This window comes from Mus pahari, chromosome 15, assembly GCF_900095145.1.
Source record: "Mus pahari chromosome 15, PAHARI_EIJ_v1.1, whole genome shotgun sequence".
Lineage (NCBI taxonomy): Eukaryota > Metazoa > Chordata > Mammalia > Rodentia > Muridae > Mus > Mus pahari.
Genome location: NC_034604.1, coordinates 63,608,942 through 63,631,842, shown reverse-complemented (window position 1 = coordinate 63,631,842; position 22,901 = coordinate 63,608,942). Strand labels below are relative to the sequence as shown.

Below are 22,901 nucleotides of genomic sequence, written 5' to 3'. Positions count from 1 at the left end.
GGAAGATGTCTTAGATTCCTTTCAGGTTGCTGTGACAAAATGCCCTTACCAAAGCAACTAAATGGAGAAAGGGCTCACAGGTTACAGTCAATCATGACAGGAATGGGTTTATCACAGCAATGCAGTTATCACAGCAATGGGAGCTGGTCACTCTAAATTCTATCAGAAGTGAGCAATGAGTGTGTGTGTGTGTGTGTGTGTGTGTGTGTGTGTGTGTGTGTGTTTGCTACTGCTCATTTTGCTTTTGTACTCCTATACAGTTCAGGATCCCATATCTAGGGAGAGATACTACCCATAGTAGGTGGGTATTCCCATCTCGATTAATATAATCAAGATAACCCCCTACAGACATGCTAATAGGCTTATTTCCCATGTGGTTTTAGATCTTGTCAAGTTGACAATTCACAGGAACTGTCACAGCAAGCAATCAGTCCTAATTATATCCCCTTCTCCTAATTCAGTATCCCCTGGGCTGTTCCTAGTTAAAATGAGTTCAGCACCACTGATGGCCTGGGGGCCTGTTAGAAGTGGAGAAACATGGATCTCACCACTGTCTAATTGAATCAGAACCTGTGCTTTAACAACGTTCCCCCACGAGATTCCTATGTCAGTTAAAGTAGATGGTGAGGAGGGAATCATTCAATCACGAAGAAACATCAGATAAAGTCAGACCAGGAGACAAATGACAGGGTAAGAAGGAAAAGTCTCCAAAATTCTCAAGGGAAGAATGCAGATTAGTTCACTAAAGTAAAGTAAGAGGCATATTAACAAAATGCAACTCTTATTCTATATGACAAGTGGATCTTACTGTGCTAAAAGATAGTATTAGAATACCTGGTCAAACAAGAATGGATCCCTGGATGAAGGGTATATGGGAGACTTTTTAAAATGCATGTTCGAAGGGTCAAAATCAAATAGTTTTTTAAAAGATATTTATTTATTTATTTTGCATATATGAGTACACTGTAGCTGTACAAATGGTTGTGAGCCACCATGTGGTTGCTGGGATTTGAACTCAGGACCTTCAGAAGAGCAGTTAACTCTTAAGTGCTCTTAACCGCTGAGCCATCTCTTCAGCTAAGCAAATAGTTTTATTCTTTGTTCGGTTTTTGCTGTCATTTGCTGTGAAGAAACTGAAAGGAGATGGTGCATGTTGAGCCTCCTTGCAACCTCAGCTAACAGGCAATCGTCCATCTAGGATCTGTAGGCACTCTCCACAAGCCCCCTTCCTGTGCTGCTGTAGATGGCATCCCAGGCAAGGAAGGGGAGCATCGCACGTCAGAGAGATAACCAGAGAAACCTCACGGGGTAGGATTCTCAGCCATATTTAGTTCCAGGAAAGCCAGAAACACTGTCAGAATATTTATAACTCCCAGCCATAAATTTTACAATTTATTTGGTTTGCATTAGTGATTGCTTAATATTAGAGATTTTATAGGTGCCTTTTCTGTGCTTAAATAATTTATTCCTTTAAAGTTGACACATTTAGTGACCTTAAGTGCTTGCTTCATGGACTTCTGCACTCCAGGCCTGTAGTCTCAGGAGGTACGGCATGCAGACTGAAAGTAAAGTCCAGCCTTGTCTATTGGGTACTTTTAAGGCCAACCATGGCAACTTAATGAGACTCTGACAAAGTCTTGCAGATAACTCAGAGGTAGTAGATTAGTTACTTTTCTCACTGCTGAAAATGAAGATTATATAAACGTGTGTGTGTGTCTGTCTGTCTGTGTCTGTGTATGTCTCTGTGTGTGTCTCTGTGTGTGTATGTGTATGCCTGTAAACTTTAAATGTTTAGATTTTGTTCATTGCTGCTTCACACTCCACATTTGTCATCATCTGGAGAGACTCAGTCATATTGTGTTAACACGTGATCCTATGTTTGAGCTGTTTCTTTTACACTTAGGCAGATCCAACCAGATCTTAAAGGAAGTTCACACACACACACACACACACACACACACACATGCACGCACATGCACATGTATACACACACACACACACACACACACACACACACACACACACAAAAACACACACACCATTCAAGGTTGACATTTCCTGGTCCTTGGCATCTCCAGGTCAGCCCATTCCTCTACAACCAATGTACACTGCATCAGAATGCTCGGTATAAGCAATTTAAGGGAGGAAGGGCTTATTTTGGCTTATGGTTTCGGGTGCACGGATGCAGCTGTGTCTGTTATGGCATTTGGGAACAGGCAGAATGATACGTGAACATCTCCACAGATCAGGAGGCAGAGAAAGCTCAAGTGCAAGTGGAATCTGTAACATTCCAGCTCCACTCTTATGCCCCTATCTGCCAGCTAGACCCCATGTTCAAATATTCTACAACTTTTCCAAAGAATACCATCAACTGAGGACTAACTGTTCTACCACAGGAGCTTTGAGGGTACCTTTTCTATTTAAGCCATAATGACCACTAAATTAGAATATGTATTTCCCAATAAATGGGAATTTTCTCATGAAAATATTTTACACTGTGTCTGCCCCCTTATCAACCAAACTAATTCCTCAGTCAATCAATACTTAAGAGGCCAAGAATGTTTCAATTTTAATTTCTACAAGAGTAAAGATGTTAGAGAACATAGCAACGTCTGCCACTCATGGATAAAGATCATGCCATGTACCGATGCATTCAAATGCATATATCCTAATAGACAGGTTTAAAATTAGCTGGTGGTTGGCCATGTCATTTTTTATTCGTCCAAACAAACTCAATTTAAGTTTTTAACATTCAGAATATAAAGTACCTGTTGTGTCTATACGCACATAAGCCTGACAAAGGTTCTGCTTTAAGATGATGCACACATTTCAATACCCCAACTTCACTAAAATTGTGGAAATGATATGAATCAGTTGAAGCAACAGAAAAACACAGAACATAATTGTAATCAATAAATATCTGTCTGTGCTCAAAAGGGTGCATAATTATTTAACAGAAGGAAACTGAGCATATACCTACAGCACATCATAACATCCCACCTATCAAGTGGCTCATAGAGCTAACATTATTAACTCATTTTTGTGTTTAGTTTGCTTTCCAGCTTCTATCAACCATGTGGTAATTCTGTAATGTGGCTTCTATAATTATTCAGGAAGCATATAGCTCCTTCTTATCCCACTTCCTGTCCTGTTGCTGTTGTTGACGGATTGCAGGATCTGCTTTGACCCATGCAATAGATGAGCATCTAATCACACACTACTGACCATAAGCCTCAAGAGCCATTGTCGGTTTACTCAGCTTATCTGTTGCCTTTGGAATCTACCATTAGTAATTGTACAAAAAAGCTCTTGGTACTAGTTTAGGCCCCAGTAGTAAGAACTGTGGAGCAGATCACATGCCACGAGAATACCTGGACCCAGGAAAACAATAAGGGACATATGGGACAGACTTTAATTCAACTTGAACCTGGAGCCCAGAGCTAAGAGCACAGCTTTGACCACCAAGAAGTGGTCAATCACAGACTGCTGAGCCAGAGGGTAAATCCTGGGTTAAGCCTGGAGTTTGGGGGTGACTTATTACAGAGTAATATTTCAGGAAAGTTTAGCTAATGCTTTAGTCAAAGACAAGCATTTGGAACCAAGCCTGGTTGAAACTACTTCAGTTAAGGACATGCAAGTGATTATAAATTAATTATTCACTTCATCATTTAAAAATCAAGCAAGGTTTTATTAACTATCAAACATGTCGAAATTAATTTCTTGGAAAATGAGCTGTCTTTAATTAGTTGCCACGTGAAGAACATACCCATTCTATGTATTCTAGTGTTCACAGTTGTGTTAATTTTGTTAAAGGTTAATTAATAAACTAAGCAATCATAATTGTAACCTTCTAACTGTCCTGCTCTTCAGCACGGAGAATCAGTGCCTACAGTGCAGATCCCATGGAGAACACAGGGGAGGAGACAAGTTGAATTAAAAGATGACGATGTCTTTAGGAGATTAATATGGGCCTGTATTCCTCTGCTGACAGTTGTACTGAAGTATGAATGGTATGCAGTAAGCCACACATAATTAAAGTGTACAGTGTGGTAGGTTGGCATGGTGTAGAGTCATGAAGCCATCAGAGTCATGGATGGTGGACATGCCTGTAACCCCTAAAGGCATGTCTTGATGGTTTCCAATCCCTTGTGCATCTCATCCTCATTGTTGATAAAATTATTTTTCAGATTCCATAGTGGGCTTGATAACTCTTATGCTCCTAGTGCATTTGACAAAAATTAATCCCCAGGAATATGTGTTTCTTAAACATTTAACAAAACGGTCTACTGACACGTGTTGGAGGCACATAATCTTACATGTGATTATTAAATCTTTAATGTAAAAGGGAAAACTGGAAAATAATTCACCCTAACTTATTTCTGGAAGTGAACATGCATGGATGAATGCATACAACACACACACGCACACGCACACGCACACGCACACACACACACACACACAACACCACCACAAAGTAATGGTAATAGGATAAGTTGTTAATCTGCTCTGTACTTCCCAGCAGGTGTGTGTGTGTGTGCTTCTTGCTATTGACACAAGTTCCTGAATCCCCTTCAGCTCCTTCAGTCATTCCCCTAACTCTTCCATTGTGGTCCCCTGGCTGTGAGTATCTGCATCTGTATTAGTCAGGTGCTGGCAGAGCCTCTCAGAGGACAGCCATACCAGGCTCCTGTCAGCAAGTACTTCTTGGCATCAGCCATAGTGTCCGGGTTTGGTGTCTGCAGATGGGATGGGTCCCAAGGTGGGGTGGTCTCTAGATACCTTTTCTTAAGTGTGTGCTCCATCTTTTGTCTATTTATTTATTTATTTATTTATTTATTTAAGACAGGAACAATTCTGGCTTAAAAATTTCAAGATGGGTGAGTGGGCCCATCTCTCATCTGGGGGCTGTGCCTATCCACGGGAGATGGCCTCTATGGGTTCTATCTCCCTTTTGTTGGGTATTTCAGCTAATGTCATCCCCACTGGGTCCTGGGAGTCCCCAGGGACTAAACCACCCACGAGAGAGTATACATGGGTGGGTCCGTGACTGCAGTTACATATGTAGCAGAGGACTGCCTTAGCTGGCATCAATGGGAGGGGAGGCCCTTAGAGGGTGGGTGGGTGGGGGAGCATCTCTTAGAGGCAAAGGGGAGAGGGGCCATGATGGGGATTTGTGGAGACCAGACAGGGAATGGGGACAACATTAAAAATATAAACCAATAAGTGGGATTTCTGAGGAAGGGTGTGTGTGTGTGTGTGTGTGTGTGTGTGTGTGTGTGTGTGTGTTTGTGTGTGAGTGTGTGTATAGCATTCTTATACTATTTAGAACATGAGAATATTATTCTAAGCATATTAAACTCTAACAATGGTTTTACCTTACTTAACTACTCAGTACCTTATATAGATTCTCCTTCTCACTCTTTCGTTCTTTATTTTTTTTCTTAAAAAAATAATTATGCACTGGAGAGGTGGCTCAGTTGGTAGAGTACTTGTGCAACCATGAGCACATTGAGTTTGATAACTAACACCCAAGCAATGAGCTGGGCCTAGTGGTTCACAAACACACACACACACACTCACACACACACACACACACACACACACACACCAACACACTACTCATGCACACCAGTTCCCATACATGCACACGCATAAGAACTCATATACACTGGGCATGGTTGCATATGCCTTTAGTCCCAGCACTCAGAGTCAGGCAGATAGAGTTCTGTGAGTTCAAGGCCAGTTTGGTTTATATAGTGAATTCCAGGACAACCAGGGTTATTTAGAAAGACTGTGTTTCAAACAAACAAACAATACACACACACACACACACACGCACGCACACACACACACACACACACACACACACAAATATTCTTAAAGATCTAACTGGATATACTTATTTGGTAAAGTTACACAAATTCACTAAAGTTATGAAAAAGACAATGCTTGCTAGGCATATAATGAAATACAACTCAATATAGGAGTGGTATCAACACAACAATAAAAAAGACAATATTAGCATCTAAAACCAATTCTGTCTTTTTAGTAGACTTATGGTGATATTTATCTTGAATAACCACTTTTAAAGCTGTGTCTACACTCTTCAGAGAGTTTATACTGAAAGATACTGAAGTTGGTGAAGTTTGAGTGTTTAAATGTGTGTGTTTCTCTGAGTTGAGATTTATTTTATTATTTGTCTGTGTTTGTTTTGTGTGTGTAAACTTATACCAAGTGTGTACAATTGCCCTGATTGCTTAGAAGAAGGCCTAAGATCCCATACAGTTGGAGGTGCAATGATTGTGAACCAGTCAGCATGGGTGACACCCAAGCTTGAATTCCCCAGGAAAAGTGGGATATGCTCTTAGCACTGAACTCCAGTCCCGAGGTTTTCTTTAATCACCTCCCTCTTGCATCTCCCATCCCACATAAGGCCTTTATAGACATTTTTTTTTCTCCAATTTCATTTTCATACTACAGATTTACTGTCTAGTTCTTTGTGTACTATATTATTTCTTATGGTTTCACAGGAAGCTGGATAAGATCATGACATTTTTACATTTCACTTTCAGGAAGAAATCCTGCTCCCGGGGGCAATATTACTCAGTTAGATATGTGTGGGTTATACCCACTTCAGACTTGTTTCCCCTGAGGACTACACTAAGGCCAACAGCAATTTAGAAATAGCAGTACTTTGTTGAAGGGGCAATTTAAACCTCTTTGTGGAAAATAATACAGTGGTTTAAACATGAGCAGAAATAGGGTGCTCTATAAAGTCAGACTTTAGATGCATCAGACTTCCCAATTCTATGTTAAGGCACCAGTTTCCCTACACCAGCTCCTATGTACTTGTGGGTACCTTTATCAAACAGCACATTCTGGCCACTTCCTGAGCAACCTTGTGGTGACTTATTTTCAAGTCTTCTTGCCTCAGAATATAACCGCCTAAGTTCCTCACTCTGACATCACTTCTTTGATAAAGTCAAAGTTCATGAGCACCAGTTTGCCAAAAGCCTATTTCCTGTTGAACCCCTTGCTTGATTTTCCTCCATTATTTATTAACATCATTTCTCAGAGCTGACGGCAATTTGCAAAACAGCCCCAGGCACTGCCCCTAAGTATTTACCATAAGGACATTCCTCCAGTCATAACTCAGGTTGAGCACAAAGCCTCATTCTGAACATGAAAGAAATTTCCCTTTGGTCCTAATCCTGTGAATGGATTAAGGTTTCTCTTGAGCAACACATTTGCTTGTCTTGCCATGACACAGTGAGTGAATCATGTCTCATGTGTTAACTGTGACTGTTAAAGCAGGCATTCTCTCTACTAGTCCAGCCTGTCCTTCAACTTTTCCTTTACCCCTTTCGTTCCTCATCTCATTTGAATATTATTTTGTTATTATCTTGCAAACCATAAACCTGGATGAATGGCACACAATAAACACATATAAATAACATATGCATGAGGAAACTAAGCATTATTAGAAACCCCAGTGAAAGTCACAGTCTAAATAACACCAGGGTGACCACTGTCATGATTTGTAATGTTATGGATTAGATCTGCCGGACTCTGACATTCTTAAGTATGAAACCCCACAGAATATATTATCGTGCTAGAATTGAGTTATTCAGAATTATGCTGGTGCTATTCACTAATTTCATTTGCTGTCAGAGTTCATTCTTGCTGCTGAGTAAAATTCTGTTTTGTGAATATACATTATTTTTAATTGTATTCTTAATGGATATGAGGAGAACTTTTAAATTTGTGGCTAAGAGACAGATGCAGTAAATGACTTCTGGTAGATTTATTGTAAAGTTTCAGGTACCATGCCTATGCAGTTTAGAACAGGGTCTATCTAGTTGGGTACTGTTTCCTAAAATAGACCCATTTACACCCCTACTGGCTGGAAATGGTTATTTTGCTTGTTCTGTATCCTCATCAAGCCCCGGCAATACCCATACTGACAGGTGTGTAGGTGATTTCTTTTTCATTTTCTGATAACTGCTAATAGTGATCACTGTTCCCTACTGACTGGGTTATTGCTTTTTTTGTTGTTGGTGGTGGGGGTGGTGTTTTTTTTTCTGTTCTGCAAAGAGCCCACTCTGTTATTCATTGTAATTATCTAGCTTAATTTTTATACTATACTACTACTACAGAAAAATTATCACTTTTCTATAATAAAAGAGAAAAGTAAAAGCAGATGCCAAATGCCAGGTTTACCATAAACCAAACTCTTTTTGTACAGAGGAGCTCAGCATGTACTGCTAAGAACCAATAGCTGAGACACAGAGGGTCAAGCTTTAGTGTCACCAGTCACACCCTTTTCATTGAGGAATGCTACACTATCTGTCCTGAGTCCAATATGAATGTAAATTCTCAGAGGTCACTTGTGCTGAATAAGCTTTAAACAGTCATTGAAGAGCCAATCTTTTTTTTTCTTTTTTTTTTAATTAGATATTTTCTTTATTTACATTTCAAATGCTATCCCGAAAGTTCCCTATACCGCCCCCCCCCCCGCTGCTCCCCTAACCACCCACTCCCACTACTTGGCCCTGGCCTTCCCCTGTGCTGGGTCATATAAAGTTTGCAAGACCAAGGGGCCTCTCTTCCCAATGATGGCCAATTAGGCCATCTTCTGCTACATATGCAGCTAGAGACACGAACTCAGGGGGTACTGGTTAGTTCATATTGTTGTTCCACCTACAGGGTTGCAGCCCCCTTCAGCTCCTTGGGTACTTTCTCTAGCTCCTCCATTGGGGGCCCCGTGTTCCATCCAATAGCTGACTGTGAGCATCCACTTCTGTGTTTGCCAGGCACTGGCATAGCCTCACAAGAGGCCGCTATATCAGGGTCCCTTCAGCAGAATCTTGCTGGCATGTGCATTAGTATCTGGGTTTGGTGGCTGATGCTGGGATGGGGTAGTCTCTGGATAGTCCATCCTTTCATCTTAGCTCTAAATTTTGTCTCTGTACCTATATCCTTTCATGGGTATTTTGTTCCTTATTCTAAGGAGGAATGAAGTATCCACACGATGGTGGTCATCCTTCTTGGTTTTCTTGTGTTTTGCAAAATGTATCTTGTGTATTCTAAGTTTCTGGGCTAATATCTGCTTATCAGTGAATGCATATCTAGTGACTTCTTTTGTGATTGGGGCCTTTAATCCCAGCACTCGGGAGGCAGAGGCAGGTGGGTTTCTGACTTCAAGGCCAGCCTGGACTATAAAGTGAGTTCCAGGACAGCCAGGGCTATACCGAGAAACCCTGTCTCGAAAAACAAAACAAAACAAACAAACAACAAAAAAAAAAACAAGCAAAAAAGAAAGCCGTGAAGAGCCAATATTAAGATGCTTAAAAATGACCTCTAAACCATTTCAAACAAGAAGCCTTACATGAAAATTGCAAAAAATAAAATAAAAATAAAAATTGCAGCCTGCTCATGTCCAGTGCACCACAGAATGAGACATTCCACACAGAGAATTTTACTGAGAGCACTGAACACCATAATGCTTATTAAAACAAAATTCGCCAGGGGTGGTGGTGCATGCCCATGGTCCCAGTGTCTGGGAGGGGGAGGCAGGATCAGCAATTCCGAGCAAGCCTGGGCTATGGGGACAGCCTCTCTAAAGACTGACTTCCCACTAAAGAGAAATGCTGTCATCATGGAGGTATTCACCAAAACTTAATTCAACTCTTAAAATTCTATATAGATGAAAAAAATCATAATGAGCTTCTCATAGTACAAATAGAATAACTCCTCAGTTGCAGATGGATATGATTATAATCTGAGCCAATGAGACAAAAATGTAAAGTTGAATTTTTAAGGATAAGGTATTGAAGTGTTTGGTTGCTGTGATTACATTCACGTTAATTCACCAGACGGATCAATGTGTCCATAAAATGCTTCGAACTTTGTTTAAATGTTTGTTAGAATTGAGAACCTGTCTGTGGTCTTCAACTGGTATATTGACTACAGTTTAGTTGTGTGTAATATGGTGCAAGTTCACGAATGTCAACGTTTTCTATCTCTGTATTGGGAGGTGTAGTCACAGCTTCTCTGGAGTTACTGAGTGTGAGATACAGTGAGTGATCCCTGAGTGTGAGACACAGTGACTGATCCCTGAGTGTGAGACACAGTGACTGATCCCTGAGTGTGAGATACAGTGACTGATCCAGCTGGGCTACCCAGATCATCGGAGGTCACTAGGAGGCTAGAAAGGCTCTCTGGACCTCTAGGACTGAGGTGAGAGGAAAAAACCTGCCTCAAATCATACAAGTCACAGACTCATGGGGCTAGCGGCTAACTGAACTATTTCCAGTATTTCAAAAGGTTTTACTCAAACATTTTAAATTCAGTGAATGTATGTTTGTACCAAAAATGAGTGAGGGATTAGCTTAGAAGGATTTATACCTTAAATATTAAAAGCTTATTGATCATTATTAAAAATAGAATAGGTTTAGCAAATATTTCAATTTTTATTTCTAACTCTAAAATAAAAGTTCCAAGGAAAATGTCATCTTGACAATGGTAGTCTCATGAAAAAGTAGAAAAAAAAAAACAACTTGTCAGTGTGTGTGTGTGTGTGTGTGTGTGCTCATGTAGGACTTTGATGCTAGTCTTGAACTTGAACAGTCTTCCTCCAGCCTCATTCTTTTGCATGCTAGGATCACAGCATGCACATGCCACCATACCTGGTTGTTTTAGCAGAACATCTGCAGTTAGTTGGAGAAAGTTGATTCCAAACAGTGGTGACAACTGAGAACAGAATGGCTGGGTGCAAGCAAATACTGTTTCTGACTGTTACAAACCTGCTTTTGTCACTAATGACAGGGGACAACATTGTGCATCCAAGAAGAGCCAAGGCTTTTTGTGGGTCCTTCTAGCATGTCAAATTGTAGGAGAGGGAGGTGCTAATAGCTTAACTTAACTGAGGCATTGCATCATAAGAAATACAGGGAAGGCTTCAAAGCTCCCTTTCTGACTTCCATGTAGAAAATGCACACATTGAAAGAATTTCCTTTCTTTGCTCCAGACAGCTGAGGGTAAATCACTTTCCCAAGAGTCTGAGGTGTATTGCTCTGACTCACTTCCACAAAGGTGTATTTTCAACGTGTAATGTCTCAGTTAAAATCAGATTCGCTAAAACAAAACACAGACTAAATAACCACTTACACATACGACTATCAAATGTGTCATTACACAAGCTGATGTAGGACTGGATTGTCATAGTGACTGTCTTAGTTGGGGTTAACTATTGCTGTAATGAAGCACCATGACAAAAGCAAGTTAGGGAGGAAAGGGTTTATTTAGCATCCACTTCTACATCATAGTCCATCACTGAAAGGCATGACAGGAACTTAAGCAGTGTTAGAACCCTGGAGCAGGAGCTGATGCAGAGGCCATGGAGGGGTGCTGCTTATTGGCTTGCTCATTATGCCTTGCTCAGCCTGCTTTCCTATAGAACTCGGGACCACTAGCCTAGGGCTGGACACTCTCCTTTCAATCCCTGATAAGAAAATGCTCTGCAGTATTGCAAATAACCCAATCAATGGAGACATTTTCTTAATTGAGACTCCCTTCTCTCAGATGACTTTATCTTGTGCCAAGTTGACATAAACCTAGCAAGCATGGTGACATAAAAATCAGTCATATTTTCCTATATCCTTAATTCTTTTTAAATATAATTTTCTTCTATTTATCAATTTATTGGCATGGTTATTGAATGACTAAAAATGTCTTCTTGTAATTGTATTCATGGTTAAGGTTGTCAGAGTCCTCTTACACTGTGACTTCTCAGAAATCAGAGTTTTCTGAAATTAAAATTGCATGCAAATGTTATACACTAAACAGAGCCTTCTCTGCAGTATTTTCCTTTAGCATAGGAAAAAAAGAATCCAACATAAATTACAATAAGCTCCAAATTAGGTTTCCTGGTTTTCACATTCTAAGAAAGTGAGGCAAAATGAGATTAGAAGTTACCGTAAGGTAAGAGCCCATGGATGGCCCAGATTCAATTGTAACTGTAGGCCCAGTGTGGAAAACATGGCTAAAAGAGTTTCCTGACCTTCACAGTCGGATTGCCCTACTGTGTGAAGTTCTAAGCAGGCATAGGTCTAGAAGTTACATCCTCAGCAGTAGGTAGGACAGCCAGCATGGCCTGGGAGTCCAGTCTTGTGGCTGGTTAGTCATGCTCTACCGTTTCCTTCAACTGGGGAGGAGTTGATTTTTATTTGTGATTGGGCAGATGGCATGTGACCTAGCAATCAGCAGAAGGTAGAGGCACACCCTTCCTCTCCTGCCCAGCAAACCCTACCTTTCCTGTCGTTCATTGCAGGATCAGAGTGATCTGGAAACCTTGCAGTTCAACAGTGTGGAGTCTAATCAAGAAGAGCTTGTGAAGGGGATTTTTATAGGTTCAAAGCCAGTATTAAGACTGTAAAGTCTGTAGCTCATACCACAAAAGGCATGAGAGAAGAAATCTAATACATTTGTTGTTTAAATCTGTCCATCCATCCATCTATCCATCTATCCATCCATCCATCTATCCATCCATCCATCCATCCATCCATCCATCCATTCACCTACCTACCTACCTACCTACCTACCTACCTACCTACCTACCTACCTATTCTTGAACTGATGATTGTATCACACATGCATAATACTGTTACCAAAGAGGTGGAGGTAGAAAGATTAGAATTTCAAGTTCTATTTGTCTAAAGGTAATAATCTAAGACAAGAAGACATAAAAGTGAGACTAGGACTTGGCAGAGTGAAGATGAGGGTAAGAGGGGATAGAGGGAAGAGCATAGGTAGAAAGAAGTATATATGTATATGACACTGACAAAGAATACATTCAGCAAAAGTTAATTAAGGAAAGAAAAATCTTTAGGGGGACCGGAGAGCAGTCTTAGCAGTTAAGAGCACCTCCCACGTAGGGTAGCTAACAACACCCTGTAATTCAAGCTCCAAAGGGCTCTGATACCTTCTTCTGGCCTCTGCTGACTCAAACACACACACACACACACACACACACACACACACACACACACACACACACACACACACACGGGGTGGGGGGCACTCTTTAAAAAATGGAAGAGAAAAGGAAATAAATGCTGTCAAAGTAGCCACAGATTGTCCTGTCGATCATGGGCTCTGCTCCACAGGTAAATATGTGATTCACTCCATGTTTTATGGTTCTGTTTCATATTTCTAAATGGTTTGCCAACCTAGTAATTACTGTTCAGCCATCTTACACAACGCTCACTAACTTTAGGTGATAATAATTGAGGACGCTCTTAGCTTTCTTACACAGGCTCATTTCCAGTATCTTCCCCACCCCACCTTCCACATGGTGAATATTATACTGATCATATTCATACAGGAATGAAGCAGTATCCTATCACGCATTACCTTTCTCATACTACTTTGTTTTGTTCTTCCTGGTGTTTTTAATATACTTTTAAATGCTATGTAGTACTATGTACAACATGCTCAGTTACCCAAAACTGCTTTCAGATTGTGTCAGTCAGAACAGTCTAGTTGCTGGAAAACCCACACAATCCCAATATCTTCATGAAAGGTTTCTCTGCTTAGAAATAATGGCCGGGATTATGATCTGTGAGAGGTGTGTGTGGGGGGTCATAACTTTTCTTCCTCTAGAAGCTTTACCGTCTTGTAGGGTTTCAACGTGCTTGCTTCTTTCTGTTTCTGAATGTTATCGGGGGAAGTATGTGTAGGAAGAAAATAGGTTTCCTCGGGATCCACGTTAGGGATGTAGCCTAGCACTGATACCTATCATTTCTGCCACAGCCCGTTGGCTGGAACTCTATTGATGTGTCCTAACATTCAGGGAGCATAGAAAGAAATCTTGAGGGATGCTCCAGAGAGCAGAGGTGACCTAGGGGCCCCGTGGGTTACTTGCCTAGTGCATCAATGCTAGCTACCATCTTTCTTTTGATTGGAGCTGGACCTACTGCAAGCCTGCCTCCTGCCTGTCCCTTGGCCTGCTGCCTGAAAACTCGTCTGGAGAACTCTAATTTCTCTCTCATGTTAGATGTGAGTTTTCCAGGATTCGCTCTTCCTCTTTCTTGATTTACCGGCTTGTTTCTGGGAGGCTGTTTCCTAAAATCTATATAGAAGAATGAATAATTTGAAGTGCTCGAAAGTGAGCGAATACTAACAATTATTGGCTATTAATAATGGCTAATAACAGCTAGTACATGGCTAATGGAGATTTAGTACATACAATTCTAGATTCAAAGTAACCTCATTTTAAGATGTAAAAGCCTTCAAAGAAACACCTAGATTTTTCTATTATTCTTGTGAAATTCCACACAGTTTCTTTCCCCTATGTAAATGACTTGCCTTGTGGCTCTGGAAGATATTTTAAATATTTGTGCATTACTATAATCTCATAAAGGTTCATATTTAAATAATGAGTAAATTTAAAGAGAAACCTTGTATCTCATATGTTCATAGCCTTTACTTGTGGAATTCTTAAAACCTTATCTCTTTTTGATGGATGGCTTTTCCATCCCTGTTTTGCATAGAAAGAACTTCTGGGATTGTTTTTGGTCCCTTTTTTTCTCCACCATTTTAGGTGGCTTTTTTGTCCTGCGATGCCAAGGATTTTCTACTTACCCTTGTGACACATCTATCAGTTTTGAACATCTTTAGTAAGTATGTTTTCAATCTCGAGAGGTTTTTGCGTTGCCGCTCTTTTCTATATAAATTTGTTGTTTACTTCATTGGAAGCAGAGTCAAAGGGCCTGCGTCCAACCCATGGTCAGCCAACCTTGAGACTTATTTGCATTCTCCAGAACAGAGGCCTCCAGTCTTCCTGAGGCTGGAGGAAGCAGATAAGGGGACTTGGTTGATTACATGACAGTGGAGAGGAAACTTCAGATGGGAGCATTCTGTGTACAAGCCTCTGGCCAAGCCCCACACTGCACTGTCTGTCACCAGTCTGTGTCAGTATTTCTGCCCTGTAAAGTCTTAGCTTGCTGGGTTTTGCAGGGAGCATCACTGATAACAGTTTGTCCATAACTCCACCCACAGACAGGCGCAGGTAAAACGTTTCTCTAATCAGTAACTGCCTCCAACTGATTGAACTTTTTAAAATGCATTGCAATGTATTTTACCTGGCGAGGTCTCTTTTATTTCCTTTTATGGTTTAAAGATATTTTTAGAAGCTCAAAATGGATTTATTTCTGTGTTCAAGGAGTTCGAGGAAGATAAAATACAGGTGATGAATTTGACACTTTATCTGGAAGTTGCCCAAGTGTCTGTATACATATCAGACCTGGTTTGTGGAACGAGACAGAAATGTTAACTTTTTAATTCGTGTCACATGAGCCCCAGGTACAAAAGAACCTTTAAAATTATGAACTTCACACACTCTTTTTCTGGTAGAAGAGCCAAAACAATGTTAACAAGTCCGATGATACTGGAGCTGAAGAAGATGGCTCAATGTTTAAGAGCACTTGTTGCTCTTTCTGAGGACCTGGGCAGGCTTTGGTTCCCAGCACCCACATGGTGGCTCCATTTTCAGGACAGCTGATTACTATTGATCACCAGAAATGCTCCCAGTGCACATACATACGTACATACACATACATACATGGATATATACATTCATATATACATACAGGCAAAACTCTCATATACATAAAATAAAATAAGACATTTTACAAATCAAATAGCACCTTGGGAGAATAAGGTAAATTACGAGTTACTAAAATAATAAGTTTAGCCAACACCTCTAGAATAAAGTGCCAGACATTATTCTAGACTACCTACTCACATTAAATGTACAGATCCCCACTTCCAACCCCATCTTTCTCTCTTTGTTTTGAATCTCATGCTGCAATCTAGGTTGACGAGAAACTCCCATTGTAGCCCTGACCCGCCCTATTATTTTTATCTTCAAGGAGGGTCACATCTTTGTGTTTGGAATGTGATTTTGGCCTTCCACAAGAAACTCTCCCTAGCAGATTTTACTGGTGCTTTAAACTCTGAACCATCAGGTCAAGAATGAGTTAAGCAATTAAAATTTAAGACATCATCTGCTGAACTCTAACATAAATGCAAGCAACAGGTTTGGAACTATTTTCTTTGCGAAGGAATACGTCAAATTTGGCTGTATGTATTCAATCCGTCTTCTTACCTTGCCCACGAGTGTGTAAATTTAGGGATGTTTCAGTATGTTAAAAATGTAATGCCTAAAGGCTACCCAGGATCTCTACTTCTTGAGAAAATCCAAAGTATTAAGCGTAGGTCTTGCCACGAGAACTTAATGCATATTTGCTCAGTGGCCTTGTGATTTTTTTTTTTTTTCAGAAACTCATTGATCCTGAATTGGCTTTTAGCAAGTAAGGATTCCATCTGCGTGGACTGATCCTATGTCTGTGCCCTAACTTTAGAAATGCAGTTTCCTTCTGATACCCAGAGGGATGCTATTCTCTGCTCCATTCCTGGAAGCCCTTGCTCTAGGTGCAAGGGCGGAGGCAAGCTGTGTACAAGAGCTGGTCTCCCCACACTGCCCCGGGTTCTTTGAAAGAGATGTCAGTGCAAAGCCAGGGAAATAAGTCAATGAAAATGAGCCTGCCACTAGGGCATGCACTCCCTCGCCGTGGAGAATCCACCAGCAGCCAAGTGCGATTCTTATTGCAGGGTTGAGTCACCAGCCAGACTGGCTCGAGGTGAGCCAGGCACATCCGCGTTAAGGCTCAGGGACACGCCTTCTTCTCACACAGACCTTCCTGATCCCAGCCGCCTAGGCGGACTCCCGGGTGGTGCTACCAGCCTTGCCACTTGCAGTCTTGACAGGCAGAGGTTGGGGACCACCGTCTAGCCTTGCACCGATCGGGAGCCACAGGTTGCAGAGGCAAGGAGTCGTGCCCATGACCGTGACTCTGTGAGGCTGGCTGCCGGCGCGCGGTGGTTGCTGGCGGGTCCCCGGAGCTCGGGAAGACCGGAGCGGGCCCCGAAACCTGACACCAGAGCCCTCGCTGCCCCCGCTCCGCGGGCTGGTGAGTTGGGGAAGGCAGGCTGTGGACTGGAATGCGGTTCCACCCACTCCGGGTGCCCGCGGGGCTGCAGGGAAGGGGGGACAGGAAGGGCACAGGCCCTGCGCGGCAGCTTTCCAATCTGTTCCCTGCTGAAAGCCTGGCGAACAGGACCTGGGGGTCTTGCCTGTTCTGATGCCCCCCGCCCCCTGCAAACTTGATCTATATGCGTCTTGCTTTGGTGTGCGCCATTCTATAGCTGATTAGAATTAAAGCAAAGCAAAACAAGAACACTGGACAGAGGCATGCCCATCTGTATTTCAAAAACCAAGATGATTAATAGCAGCAAGACGGAGAGTTGGCATTCAGGGAGAAGGATCTAAAGAGGCTGGACAGACAAGAGATAGGACTTCTCTTAGCACTTCCTTGAGATGATTCAGCCACAGAAAGCGAAGAGTGCTTTCTGCGTTCCAGTATTTGTCATATTACTTTAGGATTCAGATCAAAGTTTTGCATCCAGGGATTGAGTGCAGGAAGTGAGTGTTACTGCGAGTGGTCCCAATACGCTCACTACTAAGATTCTCCCCACTGCAACATTAGCTTACTAAGTCTCCAGAAAGGATTGTCTCAGTGATATGTAATCAGAGATGGCTTTCCTAGGAACAAGCTATGTTTGGTTAATGCCTTGAACACCTTACCAGCTTTTGGGGACATGATCTATGAACTAACACTGTGGGACTCCAGTTTAAATGGGTTGCGTATAGTTTCAGGCAGGGTTATTAGCAAAGACATACAATTTGAGTTGAGTCTGCTTAGGAGAATGCCCATCATTCTCAGTATTTAGTTATATGTATACTTATTTGCATATACCCAATGGACTGGTTGGTGGTTATAACTTTTGAAAAGCAGACAGAATATTTAGTTATATTCATATTTATTTGCATAGACATATAATGTGCTAGTTAGTTGTTATAACTTTTGAAGAGCAGAAAGGACTCTGGGATTTTATAAATAGATAAGTTCACAGGACTTAAAAAGTCCAGTGAACCATAAAGGTCAGTTTGAAATTATCTAACAAGAGAAGTGCTCTTCTGATGCCATCCTGCCTGCTCTGGTAGTAGCTCTTCATGGTTCTGGAGGGTAATTCCGGATTCACATGAGCTCACTAGTCTTGCAGGCAGGAACGTCAATGGATCATCACGAGGTATACACTTGCCTGAGACTCAACATTAAGGACAGGCTATGAACTGTCATGCCCTGTTCCTACCATTGCTCTTGAATGGGAAACAAAACATTTCAGATAAAACTGGCTAAGCCTGTTCCCACCTTTGCCAAATGGCAATACAAAGACTCTGTCGAATACCAGCAGAGCACAGCTCTCCCTCCTCAGAGCTGGCTTCTCACAGAGGTATGTTTGACCTGATAAGGAAGGTAACCCTGGAGAAGAGATCCTCTTAACTCATGACGTACCACATTCTCCTACTACCTCTGTCTTCCAGTGTCAGGATGGGTGTTCGTTTATGTAACTATTCCTCTAGACATATGGATGTCAAAGTCCCAGGTGGTTCAAGCTGGCATCTGCTGATCCCCCTGCCCCCCCCCCCCATTCTTAGAAAGTCAGAAGTAGGCTCTCAACCCAGGTGCTCAGCAGAGTACAGACAGCACCCTGACCATTCTCATGAAGTTCATCTCGAAACAATTCCAGTTTCTTTGGTTGATTCACCGAGGCTGGTTAACCAATAGTTCAGCTCTGCGGCGATTACTTGTTATGCTGAGATGCAGGAGAACAATTCCAATAAAAAGAGATAGGGCAAGTCAGATGTTTGCCATGTTTTATTTGTAGACATGACTACTAAAGAGGAGCAGTTGGGTTTCTTCATGGTTAGGTATATACGGTATGGGGTGGAGGTTCTGTAATGCGCGATGTGGTGACATCACAAGAAGGACCTGTTCGTAGAACTATACGCTTAGCTGTTCTCAGGCCCTCCCCAGTCATTATTGCTGTGCTTCCCGAATTGGGCTTCTCTTCCTCCTTGAGTAAGCAAAGGGCCAATACTTACATTTACATTGTAGCTTTCTGTTTTAATAATGGTTAAAGGAATTCTTCCATAAATTCTTTTTTTTTTTTTTTTTTTTTTTTTTAGACAGGATTTCTCTGTATAGCCCTGGAACTCACTCTGTAGACCAGGCTGGCCTCAAACTCAGACATCCTCCTGCCTCTACCTCCCAAGTGCTGGGATTAAAGGCATGCACCACCAGTACCTGACTAGATTTGATATTTTTAACTTGCACAATATCTTGAGAAAATAATGTATTTGGTTACTTGTTTGTTTATTCAATACATTTTTCTAAATAGCATCCCGTGTTGTTCTAGGCTCTCTGTAGACAGACATGGACAAAATAAGCAGACATCCCTAACCTTGTGGATCTTACTATTTGTCTGGGGACATAAAACTAACAAGACGAACAGGTTAGATCTATGACACATGACTCACGGGTGCTGAAGAGTATGGGGCAGGAGAGAGTTATTCCATAAGTTTCGATAGTGTTGGGGTGGGGCGGGAGTATCAGGTTGCAGATTAAGTACCAGGGTGAGCCCTACTAGAAGGCTATTTCAGTGTTGATCTGGAGCAATTGAGGGTGTGAACCTTTGGAGACTATTCCAGACTGAACAACCAGGCAGCTGGGATTTGCCAATTCTGTTTCCTGGTACTACTAGGGCTGGGCCATGGGGGCTTTGAAGGTGCAAATAAATAATTGGTTTGGAGTTTTCACTCTGGGGAGAAGGCTATTCTAAATAGCCTGTGGACTATTTCCCAACAAATACTTGTCTAGCACATTATGAACATTAATATTCTTCGAAGCATCATGGATAAGACGAACTAATGAGATGGGAGGAGTTTTTATTTTATTTACACATTACATTCTATAGTGAGGAGAACAAACAAATTAATAATCCTACAAGGTTTAATATTAAAGACAGCACGGTAAGGGGTAAAAATAATGACACTGGTCAGGAAAAGCCTTGGGGAGAGACTTAATTTACTGTAATATAAGTTCCATATTTTTGTTAGGTATAGTGTGATGTTTTAATATATGATTACAGCTGGCTCACTTTGTGAGTGAGCTCAACCATCTTTATATAAAAACATTTAAAGCTAAATTTCATCTGTATGGAGCATGTCTCCCCTATCATCATTTACTGAACAATCTATTATACCAGCTATTTACAAATCCTTTCTACAACATTGGGTCTATTACACAGATGGTTTAAGGTATAGATTTATAAAATATAATACTTGTGCAGGTTGTGTGAAAATACTGTGTAACTGTATATAAATGCTGATGCTTCAATGCATGCAGATAGTCTTAGGTACCTTGAAGTCAGTCCTCTGCATTATCTGGGAACACTGTGCATTGTGAACTGATAAAATGGAAGTGTTGCTGTGCCCACCGCTTTAAAATTTTATTGTGAGTTTGTTATGAAAGCACTGTACATCTAACGAGGTAACATTTCTAAAGCTATCTCTCTGGCTTCCTTGAAGACAATGGATTGTAATGTGACCACGGGTGAAGAAAGAACAGAGATGAGGCTACTCCAATTGACCATTGAAGGCAACAGTATAGATTAGCACAGGAACTGTGGTCTCGGATAAAAGAAGATCCATTCAGAGAGTATTTAACAGCAGAGCTGATAGGAGTTACTCATAACCCAGGTAAAGAGTAGGGATGGTGGAAAGAAAGATAGAATATGGTCATCCAAATGCATAACAAAACAACCTGGTTAAATGATAGGGCTGTATCTTAAAGCTGGAGAAGATGGGGAAGGAAAAGATTCAGGAGGGAGGTGAAGACTCTGTTACCAAGTATTTGAAGTATTTTCAAGCTTCTGTATGGACACAACCAGTTAGGATTCTCTTTTTGTAGAAGTACAATACTAGTGGCTAGACCCAAGGTCTTCAAGACGTCAACTGGAGAGAGTTGGGGGGGAGGCTGAGATCTAAGAACGGAGAACTGATCTCTGGCTGGATATGACATTGAGAGATCTCACCCCAAGAAGCATCAGAAAACTAGTCAAGTGATGGGACAGTTATCAGATAACACTGCCATCATGAACACAAGAGGAGAGTTTTGACAGAATACCCAGTGGTGCCAGATGTTGCTAAGATAAAGACAGAGCTGAGAAGTATGTGATTGTGCATGTCAATGTGGTGACATGGGAAACTTTGACAAGAGACAGGAGACAGATCTCTCCACATAACATATTCAGAAAAACTAGTGTAAAACTTTGAAGGCAGCTTTTCACTGAATTCCAAGAGAAATAGAAATTAGAGAACACCAGAAAAATGTACATTACATTCAGACTCCAATAAAAATTAATTTTAAAATGTGCCTGTAGAACAATCAATTGTGTGAGTTCTCAGTATTCTTTGAGGTAGAGCAAGCTTGAGGTAAGTGTTAAAAAGAAGGACTAATTTTTTTCAGAAGGAGGCAGTCAGAGGGGGGACTGTCACATATCATTGAATGAATGTGAGAGAAAGCAAGAGAGTGAAATTCACCTCTCTGTTCTCCTCCTCTCAGTCTGATGCTAGAGACAACCCAGGGTCTCTGACATGCTTGAGCTAATACTGAGTTCCATCCCTGTCACGCCTCAGCATGCTGCCTACACTTACCTCCCACTTCATGCAACTTAGGGTTTGATTCTTCTTTCTGAATAAAGGAAAGTAGTATTGTAACGGGAGGCATTGGACTAAAAGAAAAGCTGCTAACATTCATCATGAGCACAAGAAAAGGGTGCGGAGGATGATAGCGAGAGCAGACTCAGAATGGCAGTTGAGACCTAATGATCTTGACATGTTCAAGAACCTGAGAGAAGAGACTGGAGAGTAGAAAGCAGGGGCCGTAGGGGGCACAGGTGAACTTGGCATGCACTAATGGGAAGCCATTGCTGGGACCTGATAAGAAGGTTGACATACAAGAGATTTTTTTTTTTACCGGAGGTGTTATAGACATGGCCTTCACTGGCATATTTCATCAAATTCAATCAACTGGTCTTCCAGTTATATTTGAAAGCTGTGTTCTGAGAACAAAGCATGTAGAATCATTGGTAGGTGATCTAGATAGAAATGTAGATGTGATGGTGAATATTTTAGTTATGAGATATGAATCAGGTGAACATATATTAGGTTGGTACTGTCTTATACAATTATTTAATATTCATATGTGCAAAACTTTCTTAAGTAGGTAAAGTTGTTTCATGAAAGGCAGATATGGTGATTTACAGCAAACAGTTCAATTCACCCTGTCCTTATGCAAACCTTGCGAATACTGTGCAGTGTGTGTAGCTTAAGGATATGGCAATCCTTCTCAAGACCATGACTTTCTCCTGTGCAAAATGAAGGATGCTGTTGATTGTTCAAATGCTCTACTCTATGGCTCTGGACCTGGGGAGACTACATGTCTTGCTCCATGTTGATTTTCATCTATCTTTCCTCTCCTTCCCCAGTTCCTTCTCTGTATCTATCCATGTAAGGTCTAGAGAGTGGGTAAGGTAAAAAGAATGGGAGGAGAACTTGAGGAGAGGAGACAGAGAAGCTCTATAAAGGGGAAATCATTTTAGTAGGTTAAACCACAAGTCTTTGTCTAAACTTCCACGAAGGCACATACATTCATTTCCAGTTACAGTGACTCGGGGGCAGCACAATCTTCTATTGTTTGAGCTTACTCAGAGACCTGGATGCTGAATTACATTCAGTACCAGAAAAGAGAAAAGCTAGTTCATATCAGATTTCTCCACTCTTACTTAGGTGAGCTAATCAGGCCCCAAGACGATTATTAGAAGGATTTCTTGGTATGTAGTCATTTCGTGGAGTCCATTATTTTCATCAGTAA

General features: G+C 41.3%; 1 protein-coding gene across 3 annotated transcripts in view; it reads left to right on the top strand.

The window, feature by feature from the left end:
- Nucleotides 1-22,901, top strand: part of Rab27b (RAB27B, member RAS oncogene family) — a 153,686-nt gene that overhangs the window by 76,868 nt on the left and 53,917 nt on the right. For 2 of the 3 annotated variants that reach the window (XM_021214792.2, XM_021214794.2), the window contains exon 1: nt 16,795-17,033. The exons of the other annotated variant lie outside the window; for it this stretch is intronic. The gene's annotated coding sequence lies outside the window, so the exon portion shown is untranslated. Of the gene's footprint in view, nt 1-16,794; nt 17,034-22,901 lie in introns of those variants that run through there. 3 annotated transcript variants of the gene reach the window in all.